Source organism: Schistocerca nitens, chromosome 7 (genome assembly GCF_023898315.1).
Source record: "Schistocerca nitens isolate TAMUIC-IGC-003100 chromosome 7, iqSchNite1.1, whole genome shotgun sequence".
Lineage (NCBI taxonomy): Eukaryota > Metazoa > Arthropoda > Insecta > Orthoptera > Acrididae > Schistocerca > Schistocerca nitens.
In genome coordinates, this window is record NC_064620.1 from 340,143,854 (window position 1) to 340,162,728 (window position 18,875).

Here is an 18,875-nt window from a genome sequence, read left to right on the forward strand (position 1 = left end):
GCTACCTATATTATTCTAGTATCAGAAGGCATAGCCAGCGCTATTTTTTTGGCTTTTGTACTGCACGTGATTGTATTATTTAGTGTCTATTTCAATGAATTATGTTGTACCGGCATTGCGAAATGGCTTACTAGTGCACCAGAGTGAAAGTGCCCGAAAAAGCTGTGGCATACCGCACATTAGAGGTTTATCACACTCTGAAATGTTTTTAGGGTCAACATCTCTTTTTTTCCCCCAAAGACTGACCTTTACATTCCCCGCGCATCTGTACAACACTTCTGCATGGACTATGCTGACCTGATACGATTCCCCGAAGTTTCTCTGAATCCATTCGATATCTGCAGTCATGTCTGTCTGATAACGACTCAAGGCACCGGAAGAACGCTGTGGAATTTGTCGCACTAGCGTTCTTGGAAGAGTTCTGTGGAAGTGTGGTGCACTAATAAAAGAAATTACACACAGTTTCCTTCATCAGTGCACCACACTTCCACAGAACTCTTCCAACAAACTTGTCTCAGTTGCCACTTCTCTACAACTAATGTCGTGTTTTCTCATTTCTTATAGCTTCATACTGGTTTCCCTATTGTGGCAGACACCCACAGCTCGAACGATATCTGTTAATTAAGTGACGGTGTGCTATCTGTTGTAATGAAATTTATATTTATGTTAGGGAATGTAGTCAGTAGACATATATTTAATTTAGATTTCATTCTATCTTAAAACATAATGTGAATTTAGTTCGGAGTCGCCATTAAATGAAATAGTTGATTACTCCAAATATTTTATTTAAAATTAATAGATTAAGGGAACATTGTATATCCTAAGCCGCCGATGTTAAATTTCGAATTTTGTGACCCATTATCTTGGAAACTTTGTAAGACACCAACTAACAATTTTCCATAATTATTTACTGCACTGAACTAGAATTATTACTAAAATTGTATTGTGGGGCATGTTATCTTTTCTTTTCTTTTTTTTCAAATACTGAAATTTTTGACAGAATTTCATAAATAAATGAACATAAAAACAAAGCAAGCAAGGATATTTTAATTATTCTAGTTCCATATGTGTTGAATCCCACACTTGGCATGCTGTGAAAATTTCATGTCTCTATCATCTGTACTTTTTTAGAAAACAGGTCATTTATTGCAAAACATATAGTTCAGAGATATTGAGGTTTAAAACTTTTTTATTACAAATTCTTATACAGACGTACATTTCTGCATATTTTATGCACTAGAATTGCCCTGGCCCATAGTCTCCGTCTTCTTCATTGCCACAACAGCCCAATGCTTGCCTCCTCCTTTTCTTTCTTGTTTCTTTTGTCATTCGCCGAGCAGCTAACTCTGCTTCACGTACACGAAGCTCATCCAGTTTCTGCAGCTGTTTAGCTGTGTGCTGTCCAAATCTTACCCCTAACTTCTCCAGAACCTTCAGTCTTCCATAGTTCCTACCATTAAAAGCTATTACAGCGTCAGACACTGCTAACTTTGGAGTCATAAGGCCCACAAATACATTTTTCGGCACACGGCACCACACAACATTATTGCAGGACTCATTCACATTCTGAGTCTTTCCATGTAAACACGTCTTTAGTAGCTCAGGATTTGCCAGATCCCTGTAAATAGGTTTGATTCCCTCCATTACTGCAATAGGAAGAGAATGTTTGTATGTAAATTCATGCAGGGTTCCAGAAAATTCAGCTTGCCTATATTTACACCAAGTGCTTGGTGGAGGTGGACAGAAAGCATGACATGGATTTTCATCGGTTGATATTCGATGAAAGTAAGTGCTCCACACAGCTCTTTTCATCTTCTCTAAATTGCCACAGTTATCTCTAATGGCCTTCCCATAGTATTCCTGTAATTCATCAATTACTTTGTCAGTTAGTTTTCCAGCACATTACATTGTCCTGCCATCAGACAGTTTTGTGTTACCCAGCTTGGTTTTCTGGTTACACAGACGTGTTCCCATCTACATCTACATCTACATCTATACTCCGCGAGCCACCTTACGGTGTGTGGCGGAGGGTACTTATTGTACCACTATCTGATCCCCCCTTCCCTGTTCCATTCACGAATTGTGCGTGGGAAGAACGACTGCTTGTAAGTCTCCGTATTTGCTCTAATTTCTCGGATCTTTTCGTTGTGATCATTACGCGAGATATATGTGGGCGGTAGTAATATGTTGCCCATCTCTTCCCGGAATGTGCTCTCTCGTAATTTCGATAATAAACCTCTCCGTATTGCGTAACGCCTTTCTTGAAGTGTCTGCCACTGGAGCTTGTTCAGCATCTCCGTAACGCTCTCGCGCTGACTAAATGTCCCCATGACGAATCGCGCTGCTTTTCGCTGGATCATGTCTATCTCTTCTATTAATCCAACCTGGTAAGGGTCCCATACTGATGAGCAATACTCAAGAATCGGACGAACAAGCGTTTTGTAAGCTACTTCTTTCGTCGATGAGTCACATTTTCTTAGAATTCTTCCTATGAATCTCAACCTGGCGCCTGCTTTTCCCACTATTTGTTTTATGTGATCATTCCACTTCAGATCGCTCCGGATAGTAACTCCTAAGTATTTTACGGTCGTTACCGCTTCCAATGATTTACCACCTATGGCATAATCGTACTGGAATGGATTTCTGCCCCTATGTATGCGCATTATATTACATTTATCTACATTTAGGGAAAGCTGCCAGCTGTCGCACCATTCATTAATCCTCTGCAGGTCTTCCTGGAGTACGTACGAGTCTTCTGATGTTGCTATTTTCTTGTAGACAACCGTGTCATCTGCAAATAGCCTCACGGAGCTACCGATGTTGTCAACTAAGTCATTTATGTATATTGTAAACAATAAAGGTCCTATCACGCTTCCTTGCGGTACTCCCGAAATTACCTCTACATCTGCAGATTTTGAACCGTTAAGAATGACATGTTGTGTTCTTTCTTCTAGGAAATCCTGAATCCAATCACAAACCTGGTCCGATATTCCGTAAGCACGTATTTTTTTCACTAAACGTAAGTGCGGAACCGTATCAAATGCCTTCCTGAAGTCCAGGAATACGGCATCAATCTGCTCGCCAGTGTCTACGGCACTGTGAATTTCTTGGGCAAATAGGGCGAGCTGGGTTTCACATGATCTCTGTTTGCGGAATCCATGTTGGTTATGATGAAGGAGATTTGTATTATCTAAGAACGTCATAATACGAGAACACAAAACATGTTCCATTATTCTACAACAGATTGACGTAAGTGAAATAGGCCTATAATTATTCGCATCTGATTTATGACCCTTCTTGAAAATGGGAACGACCTGTGCTTTCTTCCAGTCGCTAGGTACTTTACGTTCTTCCAGAGATCTACGATAAATTGCTGATAGAAAGGGGGCAAGTTCTTTAGCATAATCACTGTAGAATCTTAAGGGTATCTCGTCTGGTCCGGATGCTTTTCCGCTACTAAGTGATAGCAGTTGTTTTTCAATTCCGATATCGTTTATTTCAATATTTTCCATTTTGGCGTCCGTGCGACGGCTGAAGTCAGGGACCGTGTTACGATTTTCCGCAGTGAAACAGTTTCGGAACACTGAATTCAGTATTTCTGCCTTTCTTCGGTCGTCCTCTGTTTCGGTGCCATCGTGGTCAACGAGTGACTGAATAGGGGATTTAGATCCGCTTACCGATTTTACATATGACCAAAACTTTTTAGGGTTCTTGTTTAGATTGTTTGCCAATGTTTTATGTTCGAATTCGTTGAATGCTTCTCTCATTGCTCTCTTTACGCTCTTTTTCGCTTCGTTCAGCTTTTCCTTATCAGCTATGATTCGACTACTCTTAAACCTATGGTGAAGCTTTCTTTGTTTCCGTAGTACCTTTCGTACATGATTGTTATACCACGGTGGATCTTTCCCCTCGCTTTGGACCTTAGTCGGTACGAACTTATCTAAGGCGTACTGGACGATGTTTCTGAATTTTTTCCATTTTCCATATCCTTGATATGTCCTACACACTCAAGTTTTTGTATAGGAATATCGTATGGGCTACTGTTTAGTAATGCAATGAAAGCCTTGCTGTCTCCATCACCTAAGTAATTCACATATCTGACACCTCTCTCCTTCTGAGAACGCTGGAAAATGTTAACTGCTCCTTTTACCTCCATTCCTCCACTTGTGCCATCATAATTTTTTAAACACTGCTGCTTATGAAGTAATCTGTTCTGGTTCACTCCACAACCTTGGCAGTACTTACTGAGAACTTCGAAATCCAAAACTTCTCCAGTGTCAATACTTATTGCAGATGTAAAACAATTTTTTGAAGTAAACCCATTCTTTTGTCAGGATCTATCCACAGAAACGCTGCTGTCTGTGTCACCCTCATTTTGTTCAACAGCTTCTGATGTAGCAGCAACCATTGAATCTTCAGCCACAAATTTTCAGAGTTCCCAATTGCTGTTACATATTTCGTATACCTCGAATGTGGTTTTGGCAAATTCGACGTAGTGCAGAGAACATTACCAGTCTTGCACCTTTACCAATGCATCTAATGCTTCAGAACAGTCTCACATTAGTTTCTTACAATTCATTACCTGAACACTTTGATGAAGTATGAAATGCTTATTCGTTTTTGCACTTATGACATTTAATAATTAATTTAGATACAATACCTATTCTAGCTCCAATTTCTTCATAATGTTTAACTTCACCACCATAAAGATAGCAAGAGACAGTTTCAGAAAGAACTTGCAGATCAATAATGACATTGTCCATAATATCATTACTTTTACCATTGTCACCTATTTCTAAAGTTACTTCCTTTTTCGGTGCACTAGGGGATGTGGTTACTTCAGAGACATTAACGTGGTTTCCTTCACTGCTAGCACAGCTGTTTTCAAGTACTTCAGAAGAAAATGCAGGTCTCACATATCTGTTACCCGCAAATTTGCGTTTCTTGAAGTTACTTTTACGCTTAGCAATTTTATTTAAATATAAAAAGCAATAGAAGTTAGCTTGCTACAAAAATAGCCGATAATCACACTACTTTCCACGGAAACTAGTATCAGAAACAAAAGACTGATTTGTTTATTCGTAATGCCAACTTGTGAGACGTAGCAGTAGGCACAAAACAGAGCAATTCAAATGGTTCAAATGGCTCTGAGCACTATGGAACTTAACTGCTGAGGTCATCAGTCCCCTAGAACTTAGAACAACTTAAACCTAACTAACCTAAGGACATCACACACATCCATGCACGAGGCAGGATTCGAACCTGCGACCGTAGCGGTCGCGCGGTTCCAGGTTGTAGCGCCTAGAACCGCTCGGCCACACTGGCCGGCACAAAGCAATTCACAGCCTTCTAGATCGTGTAGTTCCCAAGATATGACTGCTCAACTCTGGCAGTATATGCGTAGCCGTGAAATTTGACAGTCACACGTCAACATTCTAAATATTATTTGAAGGTCTCACAATTGTCTGATTTTAATGTACAGGGTGATTCAAAAAGAATACCACAACTTTAGGAATTTAAAAGTCTGCAACGACAAAAGGCAGAGCTAAGCACTATCTGTCGGCGAATTAAGGGAGGTATAAAGTTTCATTTAGTTGTACATTTGTTCGCTTGAGGCGCTGTTGACTAGGCGTCAGCGTCAGTTGATGCTAAGATGGCGACCGCTCAACAGAAAGCTTTTTGTGTTATTGAGTACGGCAGAAGTGAATCGACGACAGTTGTTCAGCGTGCATTTCGAACGAAGTATGGTGTTAAACCTCCTGATAGGTGGTGTATTAAACGTTGGTATAAACAGTTTACAGAGAATGGGTGTTTGTGCAAAGGGAAAAGTTCTGGACGGCCGAGAACGAGTGATGAAAATGTAGCACGCATCCAGCAAGCATTTGTTTGCAGCCCAGGAAAATCGACTCGCAGAGCTAGCAGAGAGCTGCAAATTTCACAATCAACTGTATGGAGAGTCCTACGAAAAAGGTTAGTTATGAAACCTTATCGTCTGAAATTGATTCAAGCACTGTCTGCAGCTGATAAGGTTAAAAGAATCGATTTCTGTGATTTTATCCTTGCTCAAATGGAAACAGATGAATCTTTCGTTTCAAAGATTGTGTTTAGTGATGAAGCAACTTTCCACACTAACGGGAAAGTGAACCGTCACAATGTCTGTATATGGGGCACTGAGAATCCGTGGGAAACAACTCAGTATGAACGTGACTCGCCTAAGGTGAACGTTTTCTGTGCCATTTCAGCCAATAAAGTTTTTGGTCCCTTTTTCTTCGAAGGTGCTACTGTAACTGGACTACAGTATCTGGAGATGTTAGAGAATTGGCTGTTCCCTCAGCTCGAACAAGAAGCACAACAATTCATATTTCAGCAGGATGGAGCGCCACCACATTGGCACTTATCTGTCCGTAACTACCTGAACGTCAACTACCCGAGGCGATGGATCGGCCGCCAGGCAGCCCGTGACAGAGCACTTCATCACTGGCCTCCAAGAAGTCCTGATCTTACCCCCTGCGATTTTTTCTTATGGGGGTATGTTAAGGATATGGTGTTTCGGCCACCTCTCCCAGCCACCATTGACGATTTGAAACGAGAAATAACAGCAGCTATCCAAACTGTTACGCCTGATATGCTACAGAGAGTGTGGAACGATTTGGAGTATTGGGTTGTTTTTGCTCGAGTGTCTGGAGGGGGCCGTATTGAACATCTCTGAACTTGTTTTTCAGTGAAAAAAAACCTTTTTAAATACTCTTTGTAATGATGTATAACAGAAGGTTATATTATGTTTCTTTCATTAAATACACATTTTTAAAGTTGTGGTATTCTTTTTGAATCACCCTGTATTATATACCAAACTATTCAGATAAGTCCAAAGTACATTATGGAGTAGAAAACAGAAAATGTCAAGTTTCAACGAATTTCACGTAGGCTACAATGTCCCCTTAAATGAGTCATTGGTGTGCTTTCTGGATAAGTCTTAGGATCAGTTGGAAGTATCTCCAGCACCACATCATTTTCTTAGCAGTAAAAAATTTGCATTTAATAAGCAGAGGATACGTCTCTCATCCATAAACAGTGAACATTCAGAGTACTAGTTCTTTTGGCATAGGACAGGCCAAAAGTAGATGACTCACAAGTTAAATCTATCATTAATCAGTCAATATGTTCCTATGTTCATTACTTTGTAAAACAAAATTTTATTATACATTTGCACAACAGTAAACGCTGTAGGATGTATCCTGTGGAACAAAGAGCGGAATGTGTGTGATGAAGTTGGGCTGAACATTTATTTTAGTACCGACAATTATAAAAGTGCTACACATATTTATATAAACCTTAAGTAATCACACAAGTGCAACAAATAATAAGAAGCCTTTCCTGATGATCTTGTAAATCATTAGGTTCTCGTAAAATAGGAGCAACTTAATGGTAAGGAATCACATACGCACTTCGCGTTTAGATTAATACCACACAGAAGATAGAAAATAAACTAGAAGAACTATGAACTGTACAACAAACACATATAGTCGGCGAAATATTTGCTCCACTGGCCTAGGCGCTTCAGTCTGGAACCGTGCGACCCCTACGGGCATGGATGTGTGCGATGTCCTTAGGTTAGTTAGGTTTAAGTAGTTCTAAGTACTAGGGGACTGATGACCTCAGATGTTAGGTCCCATAGTGCTCAGAGCCATTTGAACCATTTTCCACCGGCCTAACGCATAGCACGGAAAACTCAAGCCGGCTAACTGAACGAGAATTACGATCAGAACTGGAAATCAGATGGGGAATATATGTAAGACACAACACACATGTGAAGCAATGTAATTTAAGCCCTACCATTATAGAACAAGAAATGAAAACCTACGAGCTGAAGGCTAGTATGTTTTTGTTGTTTTAAACACATGGCCCAATCCACATAAAGCTAGACCAAGAAAGAAATACAAAATTTTCGAGAAGTCGGTTAGTCCGTGGAAAGAATTACCCACAGAAGTAAATTACCGACGAAATTATTGCAAGATGGAACAGACTCCGAGAACTGAAGGCTCTCTAAATCACAGTCGAACACGTGGGAGTGAACAAATTCACACAGACCACAAATAGAAATTGCGAAATAAAGAAGAAACTAACGAAGTAGAAGAATTAATAGTATAAGAAACGCAAGGCAATTCTAAATGAGACCATGCATAGCTCGCATACTATGCTCCCACATTTCTAACTTCTGCTGAACAAAGGAATTAGCAGTAAAAGCGAACAATTAGAAAAACTCTATCGGTTACTATTCTGAATAAAATATTCTGCATGATTATAAAGGTCTGAAACCGCAAAAGGAACGTTCTAAGACTTCAGCCAGACTGAAACAAAGACAAACTCAGTTATCATACTCACTACTGCAATCGAGCTCCCACGAGAAATCTCTTTCAAAATCCCATGAACGATTGAAGGACACCCTAACCAAATCGGGGTACACAAAGACATAGGAATTTGTCAGACAAATTCTTACCGCAACCTACTAATACCACTTCGACGAGAAGAAACGAAATACGTATGCCTCATGTTAAGCCTACACAAGAGTTGGGTAAACTGCCATAGCAGCATAAAAGTTTACCTGCCACTAGTCACTACGGAAGCCCAATACTCAGACGCATCCATTCACTCTGTCATTCAAAGAAGGTAGGTATGGGAAAAAAGGAGTAAAGTACATTAAAACATCACAATCAAGTGTGGGGGAACGTGGAGAAAACACAAATACTTAGTAAATTGACATGTATGCAGGTAAAACACATACAAAACTAATATGACTTGAGAGACTCTTTGGAATTGTGGTTGATTATGACGCACTCAGCTGATGACACTGTCTCGTGGCTTGATTTATTAACTGGCAGTAGGAGGCGCTAAAGACATGGAGAAATGAAGTTAAATTTTAGCGAAACATTAAGAAATGGTTCATATAGAGACCTTTCAAGCTACCAGAAATCTCACAGGGTAATTTTTTCGGGACTTTCTCGTCGCTATAAGTGTTACCTTGACTTCAAGCACTCTCAAATGGAGCAGCCGTTCGGTACACCAAGCGGTTACAGTAAATCATTATACTGTAAAGACCTTGGGTGTGTTGACCCTTACGATGGGCGCTGGAGGAGCTTGTCGGGATGGCGTTTGGGCTAAAGGAATCCATTTCAGGTGAAAGTGGCTGTAGGAAGACAGACAGTGTCCAGCAAAACTCTTTACTGGCATCGGCCCACGTTATCTTCTTATCGGTGTAGCGGCGGCGGACGTCCCTGAAGGTTACGGACGCTACATGGGGCCACTGTGCTGATAAGGAGCTGAGTGGCACAAGTTGCCAGCTGAGGCAGCGCAGAATTCCTGAAGGCCGTAGCGACTATACCTCGCACAGTCGGCAGTGTATAGGTGAAGCCAGTGGCTTGGAGATCTCTTATTCACCTGTTTAAATAGTTCGAATGGCTCTAAGCACTGTAGGACTGAACATCTGAGGTCACCAGTCCCCTAGACTTAGAACAACTTAAACCTAAATAACCTAAGGACATCACACACATCCATGCCCGAGGCAGGATTCAAACCTGCGACCGTAGCAGCAGCGCAGTTCCGGACGATTCACCTGTCAGTTTCGGTTTCTGTAGAGAACTTATTTCTGAAAGCTTATTATTAAGATATCACTGACAGTTCAATAACACCTGACTCTGTCCCAGCACATCCAAAATCTGTTCTCCTCTCTTCAGATGCATCTTCTACTTTGTGTGAATACTTGTCTTCCTCGGTTTGTACCCTTTGCTATTAGAAGCAGGTAACATGGCTCCATCCACTTTAGGTGCGGATACAACATTATCCTTCTCCCGATTATTTTTTGAGAGATCAACACTTCAATCAGAATTAAAATTGACGTCTTTTACAATTAGTGATGTTAAATTTCCATCTTACTGTTCATATCCTTCCTTCCCCGTTCGCTCCTGTAGTTCACTTTTACATTACTCTCAACTGCTCTTGTATACCTTCAGACCATTTGTTTCTTTCTTCCTCTTGTTCCTTCTTCTTATGCTCTTTCTCAGCTCTCTTCTTGACTCTGTCTCTTTCCTTTTTAGCCTCCTTCTTTGCACTTCTGACTTCGTTATCTTTCTTTTCTGCCTCATTCTCTTTCTTATCTGCCTACAGTTGTGCCAACCACTTTCTGTGTGATACATACACAACGTAACTTTCCAGAGATGTGTATGTATACACGGGGATTGCAGTGACTGACGAACACCTGTCACTAACTTAGAATCACCTTAGTTATGAAACTGAAGTCTCGATTTTATACCCAAGACGCAATAGGGGAATGGAATACGTCACATAAATCGTCGTTCATGTAGAGGAATGTGTCAAACAGGATGGTCACGTGTCATCACACAAGAGATGGGAGTCCTCTGATGACCCAGCGGTTTGCTGTTAACAATAGTAAGTAGACAACGCTCTAAGTCACACACAGAACATGTGGTTGTACACTATTCGAATGCAGGCTATGACACATGACTGATGCATCCTGACAAAACAATGGAAGGAAATGGTCAAATGACTTGCAGCAGCATCTCCCTCCATCTATAGAATGCATCATTAGTCTGCCATTAAATCATACCTCGTTGCAGCTCCATCTCAACCGATCACCCCATCCACTCTCTGTCATCCTTTAACGCCGATGCGTGTAAAATTAGAGGCTGTTTTCCTGGAAAGCGTCAAATACAGCAGTCAAGTCGTGTGTATCACTGTTACTTCAATAGACATAGAAGATGGAAAAAAAGGTGACTGTTTCTCTGGTTCCCTTCGCTTCCATGTCAACATTTTCTCAGATTCCTCTTGCTGTCGCATACTTGTTCCCAAGTGCAAGAATTGTTCTTCGCCAGCCAAAAGACGATGGAGTACTTCCTCAATTTGCCTGCATTTCGGTATATTTTCTCTCAATTTGTACGTATTTTCCGTCTTTTTCGTAATTCTGTCGATTTTATGCCACTTCTCCCCATGCTATCATGACATCATTCTCGTTCCTTGTTCTAAATTTGCTTGTAAATTTTTTACAGTTGCCAACACCTAGCACAAATGCACTATTTTTCTGATGAGGCGGGATAGTATAGCATTGTATTCGATTGCATCCAGTCCCCACCAGTCGCATATTCTACATTTGCAGTACATTTGCTCAGTTTTCTGTATGTCTGTTTATTTGCATGTGTTGCAAATTGCTTCCAGGATCCACAGAAGACCCGAGTGTGAATCTGCAGCGATATTGGGATGTGGGTCCACAATGTACCACATGCGAGTCAGCTGTCGAGTGTGGATCTGCCATTCAATATATATTCAGAGCGATGTTCAGAGGTGGATCCACCACGTCACATATGGGATAGGGCTCGAAGATGGACTAACCACGGGTTACGTTCGAAGATGTGTTCTATGTTCGAAGTCGGGTCGAACAGCGGGAGAACCAGGTCCTGGTAGCCGTCCGCGACACCTTCACAAGTCGGCCGGTTGTGGCCGTACGGTTCTAGGCGCTTCAGTCTGGAACCGCGCGACCGCTACGGCCGCAGGTTCGAATCCTACCTCAGGCATGGATGTGTGTGACGTCCTTAGGTTAGTTAGGTTTAAGTTGTTCTAAGTTCTAGGGTACTGATGACCTCAGTAGTTAAGTTCCATAGTGCTCAGAGCCATTTGAACCATTTTGCTATACTAAGCCGCCGATCAGAAAAATAGTGCATTTGTGTTAGGTGTTCCCAACTATACGACATTTACAAGCAATTTTAGAACACAGAACGACAGTGACATCATGATCGCATGCGTAGAAGTGACATAAAATCGACAGAATTAGGAAAAATGACGGAAAATACGTACAAATTGAGAGAAAATACACCGAAATGCAGGCAAATTGAGGAAGTACTCCATTATCTTTTGGCGGTGAAGAACAATTATTGCACATTGGAACGAGAGAAATCTGAGAAAATGTTGATATGGAAGCGAAGGGAAGCAGAGAAACAGTCACCTTTTTTCCATTGAGGCAACATTATGCCTATTGACGTAACAGTGATACACACGAGTTGACTGCTGTATTTGACGCATTCCAGGAAAACAGAGAACCATCTGCCTCTAATCTTACAAGCATCTGCGTTAAAGGATGACAGAGAGTGGATGGGGTGATGAGTTGAGATGGAGCTGTAACTCGGTATGATTAATGGCAAACTAGTGATGCATTCTAGAGATGGAGGGAGATACTGTTGCAGGTCATTTGACCATTTTCTTCCATTGTTCTGTCAGGATGCATCAGTCATGTGACGTTGCCTGCATTTGACTTGTATACAACAGTCTTTGTGGTATATGTACAAGTGTCTGGCAGTTGCTACAGTGTGTCCAATCGTGAGGGCGGGTATAGATTCAGCACATCGATAACTGCAAGGGGAATGAAAGATATTTTTTACATGGAAAATTATGTGTGGTATAGATACTGGGATTCGTTCGATGGCCGTCAGGAGGAGACATTTCCAGGACATTGCTCAATGTCAAATTGCTGCAGCAATCCTAGAGGTTGTAGAGAGTTTCAGGGAGAGCATAAGGGAACAATTGACAGGAATGGGGGAAAGAAATACAGTAGAAGAAGAATGGGTAGCTCTGAGGGATGAAGTAGTGAAGGCAGCAGACGATCAAGTAGGTAAAAAGACGAGGTCTAATAGAAATCCTTGGGTAACAGAAGAAATATTGAATTTAATTGATGAAAGGAGAAAATATAAAAATGCAGTAAATGAAGCAGGCAAAAGGGAATACAAACGTCTCAAAAATGAGATCGACAGAAAGTGCAAAATGGCTAAGCAGGGATGGCTAGAGGACAAATGTAAGGATGTAGAGGCTTATCTCACAAGGGGTAAGATAGATACTGCCTACAGGAAAATTAAAGAGACCTTTGGAGGGAAGAAAACCACTTGTATGAATATCAAGAGCTCAGATGGCAACCCAGTTCTAAGCAAAGAAGGGAAGGTAGAAAGGTGGAAGGAGTATATAGAGGGTTTATACAAGGGCGATGTACTTGAGGACAATATTATGGAAATGGAAGAGGATGTAGATGAAGATGAAATGGGAGATAAGATACTGCGTGAAGAGTTTGACAGAGCACTGAAAGACCTGAGTCGAAACAAGGCCCCGGGAGTAGACAACATTCCATTAGAACTACTGATGGCCTTGGGAGAGCCAGTCATGACAAAACTCTACCATCTGGTGAGCAAGATGTATGAGACAGGCGAAATACCCACAGACTTCAAGAAGAATATAACAATTCCAATACCAAAGAAAGCAGGTGTTGACAGATGTGAAAATTACCGAACTATCAGTTTAATAAGTCACAGCTGCAAAATACTAACGCGAATTCTTTACAGACGAATGGAAAAACTGGTAGAAGCGGACCTCGGGGAAGATCAGTTTGGATTCTGAAGAAATGTTGGAACACGTGAGGCAATACTAACCTTACGACTTATCTTAGAAGAAAGATTAAGAAAAGGCAAACCTACGTTTCTAGCATTTGTAGACTTAGAGAAAGCTTTTGACAACGTTAACTGGAATACTCTCTTTCAAATTCTGGAGGTGGCAGGGGTAAAATACAGGGAGCGAAAGGCTATTTACAATTTGTACAGAAACCAGATGGCAGTTATAAGAGTCGAGGGGCATGAAAGGGAAGCAGTGGTTGGGAAAGGAGTGAGACAGGGTTGTAGCCTCTCCCCGATGTTATTCAATCTTTATATTGAGCAAGCAGTAAAGGAAACAAAAGAAAAATTCGGAGTAGGTATTAAAATTCATGGAGAAGAAGTAAAAACTTTGAGGTTCGCCGATAACATTGCAATTCTGTCAGAGACAGCAAAGGACTTGGAAGAGCAGTTGAACGGAATGGACAGTGTCTTGAAAGGAGGATATAAGATGAACATCAACAAAAGCAAAACGAGGATAATGGAATGTAGTCAAATTAAATCGGGTGATGCTGAGGGGATTAGATTAGGAAATGAGACACTTAAAGTAGTAAAGGAGTTTTGCTATTTAGGGAGTAAAATAACTGATGATGGTCAAAGTAGAGAGGATAAAAAATGTAGACTGGCAATGGCAAGGAAATCGTTTCTGAAGAAGAGAAATTTGTTAACATCGAGCATAGATTTAAGAGTCAGGAAGTCGTTTCTGAAAGTATTTGTATGGAGTGTAGCCATGTATGGAAGTGAAACATGGACGATAACCAGTTTCGACAAGAAGAGAATAGAAGCTTTCGAAATGTGGTGCTACAGAAGAATGCTGAAGATAAGGTGAGTAGATCACGTAACTAATGAGGAGGTATTGAATAGAACTGCGGTGAAGAGGAGCTTGTGGCACAACTTGACTAGAAGAAGGGATCGGTTGGTAGGACATGTTTTGAGGCATCAAGGGATCACAAATTTAGCATTGGAGGGCGGCGTGGAGGGTAAAAATCGTAGAGGGAGACCAAGAGATGAATACACTAAGCAGATTCAGAAGGATGTAGGTTGCAGTAGGTACTGGGAGATGAAGAAGCTTGCACAGGATAGAGTAGCATGGAGAGCTGCATCAAACCAGTCTCAGGACTGAAGACCACAACAACAACAACACAAATATGTGCCTGGTTCCCAACATTCTTGTGAGTCTTCAGACCGCCACAGAAAGCACATCAGCAAGCGAGCAGGTTGGGTTCGGAAACAGCATCTCAGCAGAGGCTTTTGTTCCGAGCTGGGGCTTGTCCATCCTTTGTACACCGGTTCAGAGAGCCCGAGAAAGCTTCAGGCTTATGAGAATTTAGCTCGTGGTTCCCCCTTGATGGGTGAATAGTGAACTAATACCAAGTTTACGGCCGGCCGAAGTGGCCGTGCGGTTAAAGGCGCTGCAGTCTGGAACCGCAAGACCGCTACGGTCGCAGGTTCGAATCCTGCCTCGGGCATGGATGTTTGTGATGTCCTTAGGTTAGTTAGGTTTAACTAGTTCTAAGTTCTAGGGGACTAATGACCTCAGCAGTTGAGTCCCATAGTGCTCAGAGCCATTTGAACCATTTGAACCAAGTTTACGTTGAGTCACCATTGGGACCAAATATGTCGCGTGTATAGTCTGTGGAACTTTGAGAAGATTGAATACGACAAGTGTTTGCACTGGGAGTATTGATAGCTTTTGAACTCCTACCACTCAGGTCCTCCTAGGGTGTGGGGCAGTCCACAGCCAGCTGGCCTCTCTCTGGCTGACACACTCTTCCGCAGCTGCGGTCATGGGCCATATTGACAGCGGCAGTTCCTCCGTCTGCACTGCTCAGTGGTACGGTGAGTGCGTGGGATGTATTTGACTATCTGTAGACCACTTTTTCGGCGTTTAACTTTCACTGCAATATGGCGATCTTTACAAAGTAGTTTTGTCACTGAAAGTCTCGTCTGCAGATGAAAGTGGCGGATAGTGCTCCCACACCAGCAGCATCAGTAATTTGGTGGGTAAATTCAGTAAGAGCCAATTCGAATACTCCATTCATTCACAAGACATCCCTTGTGCTGGGGCATAGGATCCTCTACAAAATGGTTCAACCAAGACGGAAGTGAGGTATCTACGGAAAGTTCTGAGAAAGCAGTTGTTCAAAGTCAAGTTGAAGCAGACTATCCATCTCAGGCGGGGAATCTGTCACTCATTCACCACTATGGCATCAGAACACCTCCAGACCAGCAGCTGTAGGACACCGAAAATTCTCACCATTTTTCTCTTCTGTAGGACAAATCAGAACAATTCTGTCTGCGAAGTCTTCTCCCATGCGTGCTTAGACTGCCCTCTCTTTCCAAACAAAAAGAATACTTTTATGGTTAATGGTGTTTTCGTGAGCGTGCACAGATATGATGAAGACTTTTAGCGGTGAGAACGTTTACCATTTCTGAGATGTAAGTTGAAAGCAGGATGTCACAATTTCCAGGAGGGAACACGTGATGTCTCGCTAGGACTGTCAGAAAGAATGCAGTTGGTGTTATTCTGAGCTATTTTCGTTAACAGGTCCGGTTGGCACAAGAATTTCCATGCAGACAAGCTGAGACATCACGAAAGCTCCTACAACAACAACAGAAGCGATCATTAACTATCTCTGTCACACTTTAAGATTTCCAGAAGCGACTGATGTGTAATGGATGGGCTGTCCCGTTAGGATCGCTAGGAAGAATGCATCCTGTGTTATTCTGGGGAGCATTGCAAAAGGTTTCTATAGCGTATCCAGATGGAGACCAGGCTGTTGTTTACATAGACATGTGACGTCAGTATAACACTGACAATCTTTGAGCTGCACCTGTGACAGTGAGCCACTATGCTCTGAGGTTGATCCGCTATGCAAACATCTCGCTGGACTGCAGATACAAAGGCTATGCATCCTCACGCCAGCAACGGTGTCTAGGTAGACAGGTATTTTGACAGGTATTTCTCAGGTGTCAAGTATGAAAGGGATGCAACCGCCTCATAATCGCGGGACCCGAACTGTCACCTGCCTGTTTTTCGGCAGCTGATGGCTGCGTCGTCGGTCTGCAGGGGCCACCGGTGCATCCCGACTCCTGGTAGTGTGAGCAGTGGCATTCTGTGCGGTCCAGTGGAGAGGAGCGGTGGATGGTGCATGCATTGCGATAGAAAGGTTTTTATCTGCGTAATTACATGTGATGAGTGTTTCATGATGGTACTCCCTGCAAGATTGGAATAAAAAGAAAGGCGATCGATTTAATTACTTCTTACAAGACCTGCATCGTTTCAAACAACAGAGAATGATGAGCAAGAGAAATCGAACCCCTGCAAACTAATTTTTTTTATAAAGAAACAATATACCCTTGAATTTCCCTTCGTGAGATCCTTCCTCTTCACCACAAAGCCATCAATTTCCAGGCAGAGGAAGGGAGGGGGCAGGGGAGGGGGAGTTGGGGCATCGGATGGAGTGGCTGTGAGGGGGGATCGATTTCCTGAAAAATTCTTTAAATAAATAAATAGACTTCTTTCCATTCACTGCCAAAAATCCCATAAATTATTTACATGAACAATATTCTACAAATTGTCTAAATTTTTTAAACAATATTCCATACACTGCAACTGAATTTTCGAAATGGCCAATCCATTGAGCCTTTTTCCTGCCAATTTCCGGGAGGGAGAGTGGGTGGGAAGGGGGTTTACCAGAGGGGGAGAGGTTAATTAACTGATCAATTTAATTAAGTATTCAATCAAACTGATAGGAGTGAGAGGAGCTATTCCTGTAACTCAGACCTGAAATTGTACGTGTAATAGCAAGGGGAGGTTGGAGGTTTCCTGGGGGATGGGGGAAGGGGCTGGGGGAACAATAGGTTAAGGGCCTGTCAATCAAAAGGAAGGATCCTTTTAGCAAAACAATGGGTTAAGGACCTGTCAACAGAGAACGTTAGGTCTGCCCCTGAGTGCATGCTTGCCCTGATGTAGGCAATCTGCACTAATAAAGTGACTGATGTCCTCGTCATCCTGTGGGAAAATGCAGATCCCCGAGTAGTCATGGAAGTAATGTATCAGCATCGTATGTCTGGGCACGAATATTCGGTGACAGGCCCACAGGGCTGCACATAGCCGATTTGTACGCCAGCGCTGGTGGAGAACGTTACTCTTACAGAAAGGCAACGACTGTGGTTTATGTAAGACTGGAGACCACTCCAGTTTCTAGGAATCGTGCGACAGTATCTCATCCTGACCTTTCGTGCGCGATGGATTCTTCGAGGAGATCCGGTAACACGGCCTCTCTGTTAACCGGACCTGGTTGCTTTCGATTTCTGGCTATGGAGCTCATTGAAAAGCGTTGGTGTGTGCCCATCCCATCGAAAATATGCAGACCTTCCTGGAACGTGCGACGAATGATACATGGGACGCACTCAGCGCGGAGCAAGGTACGTTTGGAAGAGTGCGTGGTTCACTGCGAAGAAGTGCCGAAGTATGTGTCTCGTTGCGTGACAACCACGTGCAGTGACGCCTAAACCGTCTACTTCTACGTAACAGACAGATGGAACTGAGAGGACAGATTGACCCATATCTCGACAGGTACTGTGTTCCGGACATACAATTATGGGAGCTTTTCATCTAGTTTTTACCAGTACTGCCTTCTGTAGGAATATATGACACATTTTTTAAACAGCTTGTATTGAAGATTATATGAAGCACAACACGATTAAGAGTGGATCATGAATTTCGGTGTTACGGAATGAGCTTGGAGCCATGATACAGAGATGTAAAATGATGTGAAAGTTCATTAAGGATTACAAAATTACGAAAGCAATGAGCTATGCTACTTGAGCCGACAGATCTACACAGATGGCAAAAAGACGAGGCAAAAAGTGCATTTATAGATGGCAAGTCGAGAAGGCATATTCAAGCCCACGGAAAGTTGCGTCGATTCTCATTGCAGGACTCAAAGCGATTTTACCGACATTTAAATACGCAAAAGAAGTACAAGAAGGAACAACAATAATCTTGTCGGACTGACGCTCGGCATTCATGCTGCTATATCGGATTATAGAAGCAATGCAGGAGTTTTCCCTTGTAAATACGACAGTCATCGTGATATGGGTAAAAGCACACAGAGGAATAAAAGGAAATCAATGGCCAGCAAGCTGTATACAATGATTCAGCGAAATGTGATAAAGTGCCACCCGGCGATATTCTTCATACCATAAGGACTATAATCTGGCGCCGGCCGGAGTAACCGAGCTGTTCTAGGCGCTACAGTCTGCAACCGGGCGACCGCTACGGTCGCAGGTTCGAATCCTGCCTCGAGCATGGATGTGTGTGATGTCCTTAAGTTAGTTAGGTTTAAGTAGTTCTAAGTTCTAGGGGACTGATGACCTCAGAAGTTAAGTCCC